Genomic DNA, 16432 nt, shown 5'->3' with positions numbered 1-16432 from the left:
TAAAGACGTTGACCTAATTTAGTACATCCATAGCAACAGTCTAAAATATTGGTCAATAAAGGCAGTACATCAGTAGTACCTTCATTGAGTACATTGATGTCGCTTTGCATTTAATGAGGTCTGAGACAAATGCAATAATTACTTTAAAGTTGTTAAAAAATATCATGAAATGTTCCTAGGAAACAGAAAGAATATGTAAAAAAAAAAAAAAAAAAATCTGAACATTACTAATTAGTGACCCATTTATGAAATACTCCTACTGAGATCAGCATTATTCCTTACCTCATACACTATATATGCGAGTATTTATTCGCAACCTCTTAGTAGATCACTCTGACGACAATATCATGCATAATTACCTTATAATGATCACTTTATTCACTCTTAGTAGATCACTCTGACGACAATATCATGCATAATTAACTTATAATGGTCACTTTATTCACTCTTAGTAGATCACTCTGACGACAATATCATGCATAATTACCTTATAATGGTCACTTGTTTTCCCTTCATCTAGCACATAACAGTCACCACCAAGTCCTTCTTTTAAATAAATGCTCGTTCGTGTTGATTCCTAAAGCATACAATGTGACCTCCAGTGTTCAACACGATTCCTTCGAGCAGTGTTCGGTAATACTAAAACAGCTTTACAAACCGATTCTGTCCGTACTCAACCAGCTGGGGGCAGTTAATCGCATTATGCATTGGAGTTAGATAATTCGTAGTGTTTAAACCATATTTCACCGATCAAGTAGGAATTATTGTCCAATTATTTCAGCGATGTTTCACAACCCGTTAAGTTTCATCATTTTGGTAATTTTCAGGTAGTGATGCTATTATTACATAGACAAAATCTGTTGTATTTTTTTTTATTGATAATATCACTGTATCATTTAAAGACTATAAAAATATATTACCTATTATCATTTTTATTAATTATTACAATCTGTAACAAATTTTCTAGAGATGTACACACAAGGTTAAGTATTTACAGGATATGAATAATTAACGTGATGATTCAAAGTTTGGTCTACTATTCTTACATCACATACAAACACGACATTTCTGACAAGCCTAACGTTCTGACATATGCATATAACACAGAACTGTACACTATCTTATTTTAACATAAACAACGAAGAATATAAGGGATCCAATTATCGAGAAAAAAAAAACCTAAGCCGAAGACTTAAACTTCTTTATCCATTTCTTTTTAAAAATTTTAAATTAAATACCTGTCGATGGAATTAACTTTTGTTTAAAAATTTATTTATCCTTTCAGAACTCAGTTGATGATTTATTGATCTTTCATCAGAATCCGATCATCAATATCGATATCGCAACTCGAATGCAGCTTCATTCTTAAGAATTCGTGTTTCGTAATAGAAGAGATTGATGATAGTGCAAGGTAACCCCACAGTCACCTGCTGTCCATTAATTATCTCCTGGCTAATGTTCTCTTCAATCCAAGGTTGTTTCTATGTCTACATCAGGAAATGTCTCTGTAATTTTTATTGAAAAGTAGTTGCACTTAAAACTGATAATGAATATTAACGGTTTTAACAATGTTGTTTTCTTGTAGCAACACTATATTCTACAGCTAAGGCTTACAGTTGGAGTTCAAATTCGTTATGAATTTTCTCAATAAATTTTATAATTTTTAGTTTTAAAATAAAAGTATTATTGTTTGGAAAAAAATATATTTTTAAAATTAAAATATCCCTGTAATGAAATAATTTTAAAAAAAAGAAGGAATACACATAAAAAAAATTTATTTGAACATTTTTTTATTTAAAAAGATTAAGCAATAAAAATTATGAAAAGTTTTTATTAAAAATTTCTAATTGAAAAATTTTAGTTTTATGTTACTTATTTAAAACAAGAATGAAGTTTTGGGGTTAAATGGCTCTTTGTAACTGCCATAGAGTAAACTATATATATTATAGTTGTCTTTATGACAGATTTTGCTGCCACTTAAATTGTTCGATAATTATAATAGAATATGATAACTATATATTTATAGTACAAGACTAGAAGAGGAGGCTGTCAAAGCTAATAGTGAAAAGAGGTTCTGGTCGACTAGGCTGATGATACAGACCACACGATCGGCAGACCACGACTATATACAGTAAACTATTTCCAACTTCCCTATATCTTCTTCTCTCTAAGGTTGAGAAGGAAAAGATCAAGAAGTCCCCTTTAGAAAATCAGTTTAATTTTTTTTCCCAACCCTTTGTTGTCCCAACCAGTTGTCTTTTTTGCACTATTAATTAGTCCAAGAGCTGACACTGTCAATTTAACTTCGAACGATCGAAATTAACAAAATATCTAAATTGGTTAGGCTTAAGGAGCTAATCGAGAATCTGTCGTTCGGGCTGCCCAAATCGGTCGGAATACAAATTACGGCCTGTTAAAGTTGCCCAAAATTGCATTGAAGTTTATCCAGAAGATTTATTTTTTAGTGAGAGCTCATTTCTAAGCTCCGAATCAGCATGTGCAGTTTTGACAGTCCAAATTGGTCGGGTTCGTCGCCCTCTCCCCACCGCTACCAATAACAATACCAATTCGGTTGTCAAAAAATGAGGAATTCGATTATATATTATTTAATATAATGTAGAAATAAAGGAAGTTTTATCAATTTTAAAAAATCACAGGCTTGTCAGTATCATTTTTAGTTATTGTTGCAGACATTATTTCTTGTATTCGCTTTCCTCACAGTCTGGCATGAAATAAATGGCAATCCTAACTGTATTCATTTCTCCATTGATAAATACGATCAAAGTTATTATAGTAATTACATCAATGAGTCAGTTTCAACGCTGCCTCATTCACACCGAACAATGGACGGTTTCTCTAATTGAAATTCAAATCAGTTCTGGCGGTTGCGAATCTTAAAAATTAACATGAAATAGCCTAATGTGTCATCGATGACGAAGATCGATCTTCTAGAAAGATTTTGGAGTCAGTTTTAATTTAGAAAATAAAGATCTTTATATTTAGCCAACAAGCAGAGTAATAATTTAAATTGATATTTCATTCTATTCATCAAATTTAATCTGATTTTTATGAACTTTTCCTCAGATAATTTGTGTTGTTGATCCATTAGCGATTTTATCAGATTCCGCCCTCCTACTTTTGCTTACGGGTGTGTAATTTTTTTTTTTGGACAGTCATGTTTCAACCAGGAATTTTATAATTTTTAATTTTAAACGAAAAATCAGATTAATAAATCCATTATAAAATGGTTTATTAAATCTCGAAATGAGATAATTATGTACCTACTAATCCAATTAAAGTTGTGGAGAAGCTATACCAACCTATGTACTTGTTTACCTAAATTATATATTTTCGAATAAATAATCGTCTGTTTTTGAATAAAAATTGTCGGTTTTTCCTTGGACCACCACGCCGAAAATAAAGATATAAAGCACAATTCACTAAATAAAATCAGCGACAACTTTAGGTACAAAAATAGGGATTACAAAAACCGTTTAATACTCTACTAGATTGCAATATTTTCAAATATTATAATCCAAGCTTTTAAAACTAATAATTTAACAGTTTCATATTTCTATTTTGACTGTCAAGCTCATGGATGTCTTAAGTACAAATTTTATAACTTCAAATTCTTATTAACTCTCTTATATGTATATATATATATATTTTCTATTGTCGAGGTGGCTTAGATAGTCTGACTCTAATTGACAATGTGAGGTCAAATAGGTTAAGTAGCTGATTAGGAGGTGAATGGACAGGATGAGTTTTAGTCACAGTGTAAGCCGTAAGTCTTCTAAGGATGAAAATTTCGTTCTGCAGGGTACCAGTCTGCAGTCGCTAAGGGTACTACCAGTAATAGCCGCTGGTCTTTACGATAGCAGAAAAGGTTAAGGAAGGAAGAGAGATCCAGAGGACAGAATAAAACTATAAACACATAGACATTTCCAAAAATAGTAATAGAATGTACTGGTCCACTATGTGTATTGCTATTTTCTGCCTTCCTAGGGGGGGGGGATTCCGATAAGCTGAAATTCGCTTAGATGTCTTCCAATGTGCCCATAGTCAACTCTTTGGTCTTTTAATCGCCATCAACAGATGCCGCGTGTAAGACGTTTGCTATCAGTGCATCAGAAGATTCTATTGTAATCTTTATTAATTCAAATGATAAATTTATGAATATTACAATACCTTATACAGTTGTTACATATGTTAAATTAAAGTATGTACAATGGCCTGATGACAATTGTCGTTCCCGTATTAGCTGATAGGTTTCGTCGTGCCGGGCCATAGCGGTTTTGGTGGCTGTAGTAGTTACAATATAGACCAACAGATAGCGGTATCTTTACAATATCATAAATACCACTTAAACCATTTGTACAGACTTAGATTAGGCACAATCCAAAACTTCTCGACGCATAGCGACGTAATGAACAAATTGTTACTGTGAAGATGACCATGTATGTAATAAGGAAGAAAATAATTGGCCTATTACAAGGCGCAATTAGCAGAAGCAGACTTCGTCTGATGGACCATTATCATCAGCTTGAATAAGAAATGGTAACGAGAACAGGTGCGGGAAAAAATATTTGTCCTTGTCTTCCAGGATACAAACTTGCTTCCGTCCTTTGAACAAATTAATTTTAATAACTTTAAAGAATTCCTGAGAAACCTGCCTTAAGGTCAACCAGGCTAATTGTTAGAGTTTCCTATTTTTTAACGTTTTAATGACTTATTATTTTTATGATTGTGACTGATATAAAATTTATTTATCCCCAAATTTGAAATATTGTTTATATCATGAATGATATAAATGGATATATCCCCTGTTCTCTGTGAAAAACGAGAATTTTACAAAACGGATATTTTTCGCTCAAGTAATCATTGATACTTATTATCATAAGGACCATATCATAAATTCATATCTCGCCCATCAATTATATATTTTCTTTTACTTCATGCATTCATGCTTTTTCATTTTTTTCACTTTTTTAATATAATCAATTAAATGCCACTTTCACTTTGTTTTCCTGTAATTATTTTATATAAGATAATTAAGCTATTTATATAGTTACTGCTCTGATTATGATACACAAAAATATTTATTATTTTTACCATCAGGTTAAAATAGGTATTTTACACAAAAACTCATAAATTATATATAATCTTTTAAACTTCTCGAGACTGGTATTTATTGTTTATAATTAATAAATTAATTAGTATTAAGAATAATTCTCAACACTCTTTATTATTTCTTTAAAAATCCAACGTTTTTAAAGAAAAGAAGGCCATCCTTAAGGACAATCTTAAATATAAATTTACACCTCAAATCCAATATTTTTAAAACTTTTTTACAGGCTATTCAACCCAAATTGTTAATATCTGTCAAATCATTTATCACCAATTTCACCTTGTTTTGTCACTATTTCATTACTGTTTAACTCTGGATCAACTTAACAGTTTTATCACTTTCTTATCAAACTGTTGATAAGAAAGTGATAAGATGTTGAGTTGATCTAGAGTTAAAAGTTTTAAAATTTAATGAAACAGTTACAAATAGGGTGATTTGACTGATATTAATAACCTGGGCAGAATACCCTGCAAAAAGTTTTAAAATAATTCGATATGAGGTGTAAATTGATATTTAGGATGTCCTTGATGATGGTCGAAATAGCCGAAACGTTGGAATAATAAAGAGTGTTGAGACTTAACCTGGATTCTAATTAATTTATTTAAACTCTATCTTAAAGTTATTTTTCTTTAGGATCGTTTCTAAATTGATCATTTTCTGTCGCTTCTGTCCTTCACGAAAGTGTGAAAGTGAGACAGCGTGAGAGTGGTCCGTCAATACGGTGATAGTAATACTAATGTAATCTTGCTGAAGGTCAATTGTAGTTTGATTATCATTACTGGTGATCAGATTAAAAACTTCAAGAAAAAGATAAAGATCATAAATAATCAAATATGAACAAAATATCAGAACTATGTTTTTCTTCCCAATCGCAATTGCAGTGGATAAGGAGAATATGTTGCGCCAATTCATGGCGTATACTTAAACGTGACAGTAGATTCAGTTCCATTACATTTAATATCAACTATTACGCCATACCTTGTTCGACAGTTTATACTATGAGGGCAACTATTAAACATTTTACAGAATATCAGTGGCTGCGACAGTGAAAACTGTAACCGTGTTTACGGACTTTCAAACTGTTTTGCGATTTCATTGTTGCAAACACAATCAAGTACCTGTAAGTCACTTTTTTATTACTAAATTATTATTTAGTAGATATATCCAAATAAATATGATTTCTACGCTTACTAATGATATTATCTTAATCTACGAATGTATCATTTTCATAATGAACGATTATAACTCGTAATCTAATCAAAATACATATCGTCTTTAAAAAAATAAATTAATAAATCCATAATTATGAGATATAGTTGACCGTGGATGATGAAGGAGAAGATGGTTGGGGGTGCGGTCAATGATAAACACAAATAAGTTGGATTAACCTATTTTTAATGTGCCAACGTTTCGGCTAGAGTTTCTATCCTCCTTCAGGGCTAAAAGCAGAACAAGATAACAACCACAGTAAGTATAGAAAAATAAAAAAGAAAGTACAAACAGAATAATTTTACACATAAAATGAATAATTTTCCAAAATAGAATTAATAAAATGATGAGATGAGAGAAGCGGAGGAAAAAATGTATACATAGATAATTGAAAAAGTGGGTAAAATAACTTATAATAATTAAGGAAATGAAATAAAAATGAAGTTATATAATGCAAAGAAGCTATATAATTAGTTATATAATCCATAACTTAATTCCTTGGTCCATTAGAAGGTCGAAAACAACATTTAAAAAAATAAAGGAAAAGGAAACAGACGAAAGAGCGGAGATTAAAACGACCAGTAAAATAATCTGGGTCGACTCTATTACGACTGATTTATCGGTAGAAAGTCGAACTGGATCTCCAGAATGGCGGAAAAGAAAATACTTTTCCTCTTTCTTATTGGGATGCTAATCCTTGACAGGATCGAGATCATGGGAACAATGGGACAAAAAGATATTTCCCCAACTAGGGAACTGAAGGAGAGATATCTGACAATGGTGGGAAATGGGTACCGGGTATGAGATTGTATTATATGCCATATCTAGCCCCGATATCGAGAATAAACATAACTACAGGTAATAATTTTTCTAAACAACCACTCGTTAAAATTCAATTAATAACATTTTGTATTGATTCCATCTACAATATAATTATTTTGACATAAAATGTTAATATGTAATGTTGTAGAGTGTGTATAGTAAAAGTAAGAAGGCGGTATAGCATCATGAAGGATCATTCATACGGTGCAGATTTCAGTCTACAGTAACTCTCATGAGATGAACGAGATACATCAAACAATATTTTGTGTTGCACATGGCATGTGTGTGTTATGTTTTTGGTTTTTATACTGACATAATAAATAATAAACTATTAAATGACAATTTTCCGGGTATTTTATATTGGTAATAAAAATTAAAACTAAATGATTTAAACCTAGATAAAGGTAAAACAAGAAGGTGAGCCTAAAGAGAACTCCAGGGGTGTGGCAGAGGAGTAGAAGCCAATCACCAACTGCCTTCTGCAAGTTTAGATTACATTATATCTATTATCTCATCGAAAACTTGGTACTAGGCGAGGTTAACTTCCCACTTGTTGACTCCACTTTTGATTTAAGGAGAATTGGGTGTACTCCTATTGGCTTAACCAAACTAAAAAGAGCAGCCAACAAGCTACGTTCCTTCTTGGCTCCACTTTTTATGTTATTTTTAAGGTATTTTTTATGTTAACAACTTGTGTATTTAGGATTATTTCGATTACAAACATCATCAGGGCCATCTAGTTATCCGATCTGCCTACCATTCTTGTACTGAGGTCACTCAATTCCTTGTATCGTAGTTCTTGTCTATGACATTTATGTATACATTCCAATTCATGAAGAAGATATACAGTACACGATAATTATAAGATGGTAACATCCCGTTACATAAGAAAGATGAGAGCCGATGAATGGAAAAGTGAATGAAGTTAAATAGTCACGGTCCAGAAGAACGGAGTCGACTCACAATGGTTTCACAGTTCCCAGCAACTGCGATTTGTCACAGGTCGTTAAGATATGTGTCACTGGGTTCTATGTGCAACGGTCGCGTTACTGATCAGGATCTTCCCATATCGGAACAAACAAGCATTCCGTACTTCTTTTTTCTACCTCTTTGGGAATGATTTGTCCGCCGTTATTACCTGTTTTAAGCTTTCGCAGGCTGTAATCAGTTATAGTGTGATGAGATACTAGTATTATATAATTGATGTTCATACACTTGATGAGTATCTCTAATAAGAACTAAATTAGTTTCACTTTGTTCGATATTTTTAATTTTCTTGGTTATTAAAGCCTCCAGTTCAGAAGCTGAGATGTCGCAACGTGTGGTCCATTAGATGTCAACTCTTCGGTACGACAGAGTATACACCGAGCAAGGACCGAACAAACACTTAGCGCTATTAGTACTATACCTTTTGCATATCTAAAATTATCGTCCTTGAAGCTTTGAAAGCACTCCTTTGATCTACTATTTTGAAATTCAAATTGCGATCCAGCCCGGAGGACCAATCACTGTCGATTCACGACCTTCTTTAAAAGGGAGCTACATTATCCGCTCAACCGAAGAAATTTTAAACGCTAACTGCAACTTATTTCACGCTCTTTATATGTCAGTGAAATTGATTTTCTAGATTTTTTTTTCAATATTATTTATAGTAGATGAAACTCACTTGTTGAAATATTTGGAAATTTAATTTATATTTCGAAATTTAAATATATATGTGACTGATATTGAACGTATCGCGCTAAACTAACTCAAAAGCAGTGAAGACGATAGGATTTACTTTTACCATAACATAATATGTTACATCAGCATTAGGGATGTGACGGCCGTGCGGGTTGGGGCGTAGGTCCCAGAGCACTCGGTTTGGAACGTTGTGGATTCGATTTCTACCTAGGGCAGTCAATATTTATTTTTCGGCAGTCCCGTAAACAAGAATCCTAACACTCCCACCAACGTTAGTACGCGGTGGCAACTCTGGTGGCCGCCAGAGGTTGGCAAAAAGGGCCATGATGTCCACTTCCCCCACCAGATACCAATACCAATACATCATCATTGAAATATACTTCATAAAAACTAGTTAGGGACAGTTTAGGGCTTGATTACTTCATATCTTGTGGTTACTGATAGCTTAATGAATATAGGAAAACTGGATAGAGGGATAGAAAATACGGTACTACATTTATAAAGTTCCATAGAGAAGGCGGATTGGTGAATACCCACGAGGAATATTAGGGAGGGATTTATGACCTATAATGAAGGTGTAAAGTAGAGTTGGGTGTTCAGAGGAAATGTTTGTAACTCCATAGGAATTAGCCAAGGAATAAGTTACATATAAAATTTTTAGTAACAACATTTTTGGGGGAATGACAGTTCATAGGTTCATAGAGGGTCAATTTTGTTAGGTTTCCCTAAGATCAAATTGCATACAAATGGGTTTGCTACTTAGTTGGTAGAGCAAACAAAGGAGCCCATCTTCAGGTGGTCCCAACTTTACTTGTAGGAGTATAATTCATAATAATAATTGATGAAAACTGTTTATAATAATTTTGTTAATTTGTACTTGACCCAAAAAAATACTACAAGCTAGCTATCCATACGAAGTCCCATATTTATTCTTATTATGCTTTTATAATCAACCTTACATTTATACAAATATAATATAATGCCCATACCGGAATACAAGGCCAATAAATAATCAGCTAGAAACGATCGTGAGAATCAGTTCGTTAACCTCCGTAAGATTCCGAAGTTTTTCGCAGCCACTCTTGAAGAAGATGAAAGTAGAAACATACTGTGGTCGCAAGGCCACTGCCTTATAAGCACAGCTATGGCACACCTGTTTCGTAATGCTTGATCCTCTGACCCATTTCAGATCGAGTTCTCGGCGATCGCCCCCTCCTTATGGTAGCTTGCTTGACATCCTCCGGATATCGCGTATTTCTGAAATTTCATTTTCAATGAAAAAGAAAATGCTATATTTAAGCGTTAAAATTGGTCATTATTCTATTATTATTTCTTTATTCAGTTATAAATAAAATATGAATAATTAATCTGATTCTTACACTAACTTCACTTAAATTAAATAAAAATATCTTTAATCAACGAATATTTAGTTGGGTGTTCCGTCACCATCTATATCGAGTTACTGTAAAATCTCACTTAACCGACTTAATAATTATTCTGCCTTCGGATTAAACAGCAAAATAATTAGATAAATAAGGTGATATGTAAATAGTTAAACTAATCAGGAAACAGTACGTTCGGTAAAACTAAAACAAGAAAATTACTGACATCCTTACTAGTATTAAAAACTTTATAATCGTTAGTATAATTTTCTATAATCACCTGATGAATGTCAATGAATCACCTAATAATATAATAGTAAATAAGTTAAATAATTTTAGATTAAATTTTCTTGTGAACACTGAAAAAAACATTGGTGTGGTATATCACACAATTCCACTTACCAAACTGATTTATGTAGCAACTAACCCTTACTCTTTTGAAAAATACAACTTTTTCACTATTCATGATGATAAAACTTTCTATTAATACATTTCGATTCATAGGTTTAGTAACAACAAGTGGCTCTTGTCACATCAGGAATAAAAGCATAGAAACACTTAATTTCTTAAGTTAATGAACAAATCCTTTCATATTTTATCTTTAAACATTTTATTTAACCATTATGCAATAACATATGGTTCATTATTCCAAATAAAAAAAAAGTAATTTAGAGGAAGTTAATTATAAAATCCTCCATTTAATACCCTACATTACCACCCTTGAATGTTGCCAAAACTAGAGGACTAAAATAAATTTCAATAAATCTACAAAAGACATTTACCCATCGTCGTAAACCTATGACCTTCAGCCCCACAGTATCCTTTAATAATACCCCACTTATTTCTGTTAAACAGATACGTTACCTAGAACTACATCTGGACAAACGATTAACATGGAATCCTCATACTAGACTGAAAAGACAGGAAACTCTCCTCGTCGATTCCAACTATTAAAACATATACCTTTTGATTTGGTTAGTGTTCTTTTGAACGCTCTTAACTTCCAATCCATTACAAAAGACTGATCTACACGAATATTAAAAAAGTTGAGTTTTAGGGCTCCACTAAACCATCGATTTCCTTGTGTATCCAATCCTTACAGCCCAAAATCCTTCCTAAAATCTGAAATGCTTCTTACTTTGCCACTAATCAAGTCATCCATCAGGAGTTCAATCTCCATATGTTTCCGATTAGGCCAGAGCCAGATACCAATCCTTCCACGATAAACATCCCAGCTACCGAAACCCATTTGTTTCGAACTTGGCTTCCCCTTCGTTACCTGATAATCCCCCGAGACGGAAATAGCCCCGAAACCTTCTTCTCTAGTAGTGGAACACTATCAATGAGTAGATTCTCCACATCTTTATATCATGTCATTTACTAGTTGTTTATAATTTTATACAGTTGTAAATAATAATAAACAAATTCTTTTTTTTAAATTCCTGCATTTAATTCCTGTCATACTGTATTAAAGAAGATAAAACAAAGTTGATTAATATCAATGCCACCATGCAGACCAATGCATTTATAGAACGATTATAAATTTAATCATAATCGTTACAAAGGTTTTTTTTTTAAACAGTTAAAAAAAGTGTTAACTAGATGGTATAAAGTAGCACTTCAAATAAGTCGATTAAAGCGACACAACTTGTATGATACCCTATGCGTACACCTACTCTAAATTTAAAACTTAATGTAAAATTTATGGAGTTGAGCTAGACTGTTCGCATACATCGACACAGACCATTTGGCAGGAGTGGTTATTTTAATTTAGAAACTTTAAAATGTAAATATTAACTTATGGACTAGATTCGAATTTTTTTTTCGCTCGCAGTACAATAATGTAATGTAATATGCAAGTTAAAGTAAAAGAAATATGTAGAAGTATGGGTTAAAAATTCTCCATAGACAAGGTACATAGATGAATGTTTTACTTCAATTTCTTTTATTTAAAATACAATTGATGTATACAACTCAGCAATGTAATAAAATTTATTTAAAGTTTTGCTTTTAACCAGCATGGGAGAGTTAGTTTTAGATATTTTTATAAAATTAAAAATTTATAAACTGTTATTTATTAAATATAATGTTTTTATGAACTTAATGAGTCACAGAATACCATTCTATTCGTTCGCGTGTCACGTTATTATTTAATATAATATTCATTTGAATTTTAAATAGACTATATTTAAATTTATTTTTAAAATTATTTTATGAAAATAGTTATTTCCGAATAAATTGTTATACTTACATAATATTTAAAATAAATTATTATTTTCGACCACAAACTTTTTAAATCAAACGTTTGAAATAAATAGTCAAAATGATTACTATAATTTTCGTTATTTTTCATAGTTAATTGTGAAATAATGGGAAAAATTAATACTAGTTCACAGTTATGATCATCATTAGTTTTTACATTTATTTACTCGTTGAGCAAACAAAACAGTAAATTTTCGTAACAATTTAACGAATAACTAGTAAACGACACTAGTGGCAGGAAAATGAAACAAAAATAAGTGTTTCTATTCGTTTGAAATGACAGTTTATCCGTTTCGGATCAAGAATTGTTGTTATAAAACATTCATCGTGTTAATGTTTTAACTTCCATCCCTACTGAATTGTAGGTATTGTGTATTTTGTAGACGTTAAAGTCACTGCAATTTGTTAAAGATCAATGTATTACTTAGTTTCTGTAGTTTAGCTGCGATAAGAAACATTAACAATCTGATACGGCAGCCTTTGGAGGTGCTAGTCCTGGAAAGGCTGTAAATCGTGGAGGGAGTGTGCTATTATTACCTCTGCGGACGATCCTGGAACCAGATAGTCCGCGATTTACTGTTCCAGAGGAAAGAAACGGCTCCCATATATTCCTATTTTTTTATTTACATTCCTTTATCTATTTATTTATTGCTATTGATGCGATAAATCGATCTCTGCTTAGCGATAAATCGGAACGAAGTCCCAATACAGTTCGATATATTGTTCTTAGCCAAACAGAACTGGCCAAATGATAGCCATATTCTCAGTTTTTTATTATTTGAATTCCAAAGATAAATAACCCACTTTCATAGAAGAATTGGTAGTTAATATTTCTTTGAAGCTGTTTTAGTCTTAGGGAGGACTTCAAAAAAATTATTGTCAAAAAATTAAATTTACTATAAATTAACATAACACGCCTTGTATATTCTTTGAGTGTCTTTCACAACATATAGTAGTGTGTTGGGATTAGGAAATAACTTAAACAATTTTTTTAAATTACATTATTCTTCGGAGACAAGAATCATACATCTCTTTATTCGTTATACAATCGTGATTTAAAATACAATGTTTTTCTCGAAAGAAAATTACTGTTCTTTTAAGTGCTAATCAATAGTTACTAATTCTAATACCCGCAGTTATTAGTTTCATGATTTATTGAACTTACTAAATTTTGTTAATTCTCACAAAATTTATAAGAAGCTTAAAAGCGGCCAATATTTAAATTACTAGATCATAGACAAATATTATGTATTACGCAGGCGGCGAGTGCACTGCATAGAGTGGATCCCACAACCTACCTCAAAATACCCTTCAGGCAAAGAAAGGACACTTATGTTTGTTATGTATTATGTATTATTTTGTATACATATGTTTTTGTTGAAATAATAAAAATTAATATAAGGGTGAGAAAAAATTATTTTAATTATCTTTCTTGTAAAACATAAAGTATTTCTGTATTGTAAATCATATAGGAATGAATGTGTTTAAAAAGTTATTTTACTTTTAATAAAAGGAAGATGCAGTAAAAATTACTTTAATAGTAAATAATCGGTTTATTATGAGCCAAATTTCTGTCCAACTTTGCATGTCTTCATCAAGGCTAAAAAAGATACATACGACTAAAATTATGTAACAAAGTAGAAGAATAAGATAACATGGAATAATAGTGGACTAAGGTTCGACTAAAAGTAATGTGAATATTTATATTAAAATAAAGTATAGAAAATAATATTTAATTTGTTCCTTTTTATATAAACATTCACATATTTTTACATCATAACTCAAATATTAAATAAACTGTTTATTATGAACTAACATTTCGCCCTAGTATGAAGGGCTTTAAAATGATGTAAAAATATATGAATAGTTATATAAAAATGAACAAATTAAATTTTATTTACTTTATTATAAATTTTCACATTATTTTTAGGCAAAACTTAGTTCACTATTATTTCATGTTATCTTATTCTCATACTTTGTTACATAATTTTAGTCGTTTGTATCTTTTTTAGCCTTGATGAAGACATGTAAAGTGGGACGGAAAGTGGCTTATAATAAATAGATTATTTACTATTAGAGTAATTTTGACCGCATCTTACTTTATTAAAAGTAAAATAACATCTTAAACCATTCATGACTATATATTTTACTTCATACTTCAATATTTAAATTTGAATTAATTTCAGCCTTGGGAGCTCCGAATCAAACTTGTCCCCCACTTGCGAAGGAAAAAGCAGGACTTCGGAAGTTCTCAGTGCTTCCCTCTGAACTGGGTAGCGCCAGAGAAAGAAGTCAGTAGAGTCTAAGACAGGGCGCTAGCTACAAATACTCAGGACACGAGTGGAGAATCTGATCATCGCCAGAGATTATTTAGAATAGGTCTCTGGGTCACTGCTGTATCATCGTATGGGGAGCATTATAGGGATGGATAAAGCTAGATTAGGGTATTGCGCCAGGGGATTAGGATGATGAGTGAGTTTCTCATGGCATGTGTGAATTTGGATTAAATTAGGTCTGGGACCAATAGGATATTAGGATCAAGATGTATGTCAGAAATGATTAAGAGCTAATTCAAAAAAAGAAAAATGCGAGTATTCATTCCAAATTCATAAAAAATAAAACCTATAAATGATAAGGGGATGTACATGTTTTATCACGACAATAGTAGAATACTTTGTGCCAACTTATCGAAATATAAGGGGGTGGTTATCAAATTAATTTTTATTGGATGATTTGATATGGGACGTGCATTCATAAACATAGACTGCATTTAACGGCTTTATCAAAGAAGATATTGGCAAATAACATAAGAATGACCAATGCATTTGATATTTTTGTAAACCAAGATATTCATTCATTTCAACAAGAAAATACATTCATTTCAATTAGTGCTTGAAGAATATAGTCATGGTGAATAATAAGCGGCTGTGTAAAGACATTAACTTCACCCAGTTGAGGCAGTGATCTCTTTTTCAGGGGGTAATAAGAGAGTGCAGAGGTGGCCTTGACATAAATCTGCCGTTTCTTTTTTATTCTCTCTCTCTAATTCCAACCTATTTCAACCTGTCCCGTTCTTTTTGCCTTCTTCGCTTTTATTTCTACTCCTTCTTCTGGCAGCCTTGAGAACGGGTTCTATAAACTGGTAGGGGCAAAAACTGTAACGATTCCAATAGGGAAAATGTAAACGAAAATAAAAGAAAAATGCAAGTTTACAACCTCACGGCCTGTACCTGGTACTGTAACTAAGCTCTGAGGGGATTATTCTCGCTGGTCGTTAAGATAACTCCTCTGCAGTTCTACAGTTGCAGTAATACTAAATACCAGATATTTTTTTTTTTAAATTTTAATATTTATATTTTGTAACACCTTATGTTAGATAATATTGGTTAAATTTCAATTTAGACTTTTCGCATCACTTTTATAAGTTAATCAGCGTAAATAACGTAATGATTTTTTTTTATCGGTTGCCTCTGCAGACCTTGTAATCTGTGCCCATCTGAACCACTCTTCTCCACGCCTGAATATTTCTCCTGTTTACTACTTGCAGCTCTTTCGCATCATTGTTGATTCTGTCTATTCGTCTGGTTTTTGTCTTCCCACATGGTCTCTTGCCTACTGTACTGCCATTCATTGTTGGGTAGAAGGCGTCTTGATGGATTGCTTCAAGCCACATATCCCGCCCATCTTAACCTCCTTGCCTTCATATTATGAGTTATTAAACGATCAGCCTCTGCAAGCAGTTCACTGTTAGTTCTTCCTCTCCATGTGTTAAGGCTCTGATTTCAGAACGCTTCTGTAATCGTACGGAGGACTATACGTTGAAATCTGTCGATTCTGCTTTTGAACCCTATGTCAGAGCTTGTTTTATCATGTCATTGCACCCTTTGTTTCAGATTTTTCGGAATTTCAGTATTCTTGACAGAGAGTAAAAGTCATTCCATATATA

The 16432-nt window shown here is 32.1% G+C and overlaps 1 protein-coding gene across 4 annotated transcripts in view; it reads left to right on the top strand.

Annotated features, from left to right (window-relative positions):
* Positions 1-16432, top strand: part of pot (papillote) — a 297177-nt gene that overhangs the window by 211044 nt on the left and 69701 nt on the right. The window lies entirely within an intron of this gene.

Source organism: Halyomorpha halys, unplaced genomic scaffold (genome assembly GCF_000696795.3).
Source record: "Halyomorpha halys isolate HHAL.00 unplaced genomic scaffold, Hhal_1.1 Scaffold207.1, whole genome shotgun sequence".
NCBI classification, from domain to species: domain Eukaryota; kingdom Metazoa; phylum Arthropoda; class Insecta; order Hemiptera; family Pentatomidae; genus Halyomorpha; species Halyomorpha halys.
This window is presented reverse-complemented; position numbering and strand designations above follow the sequence as displayed.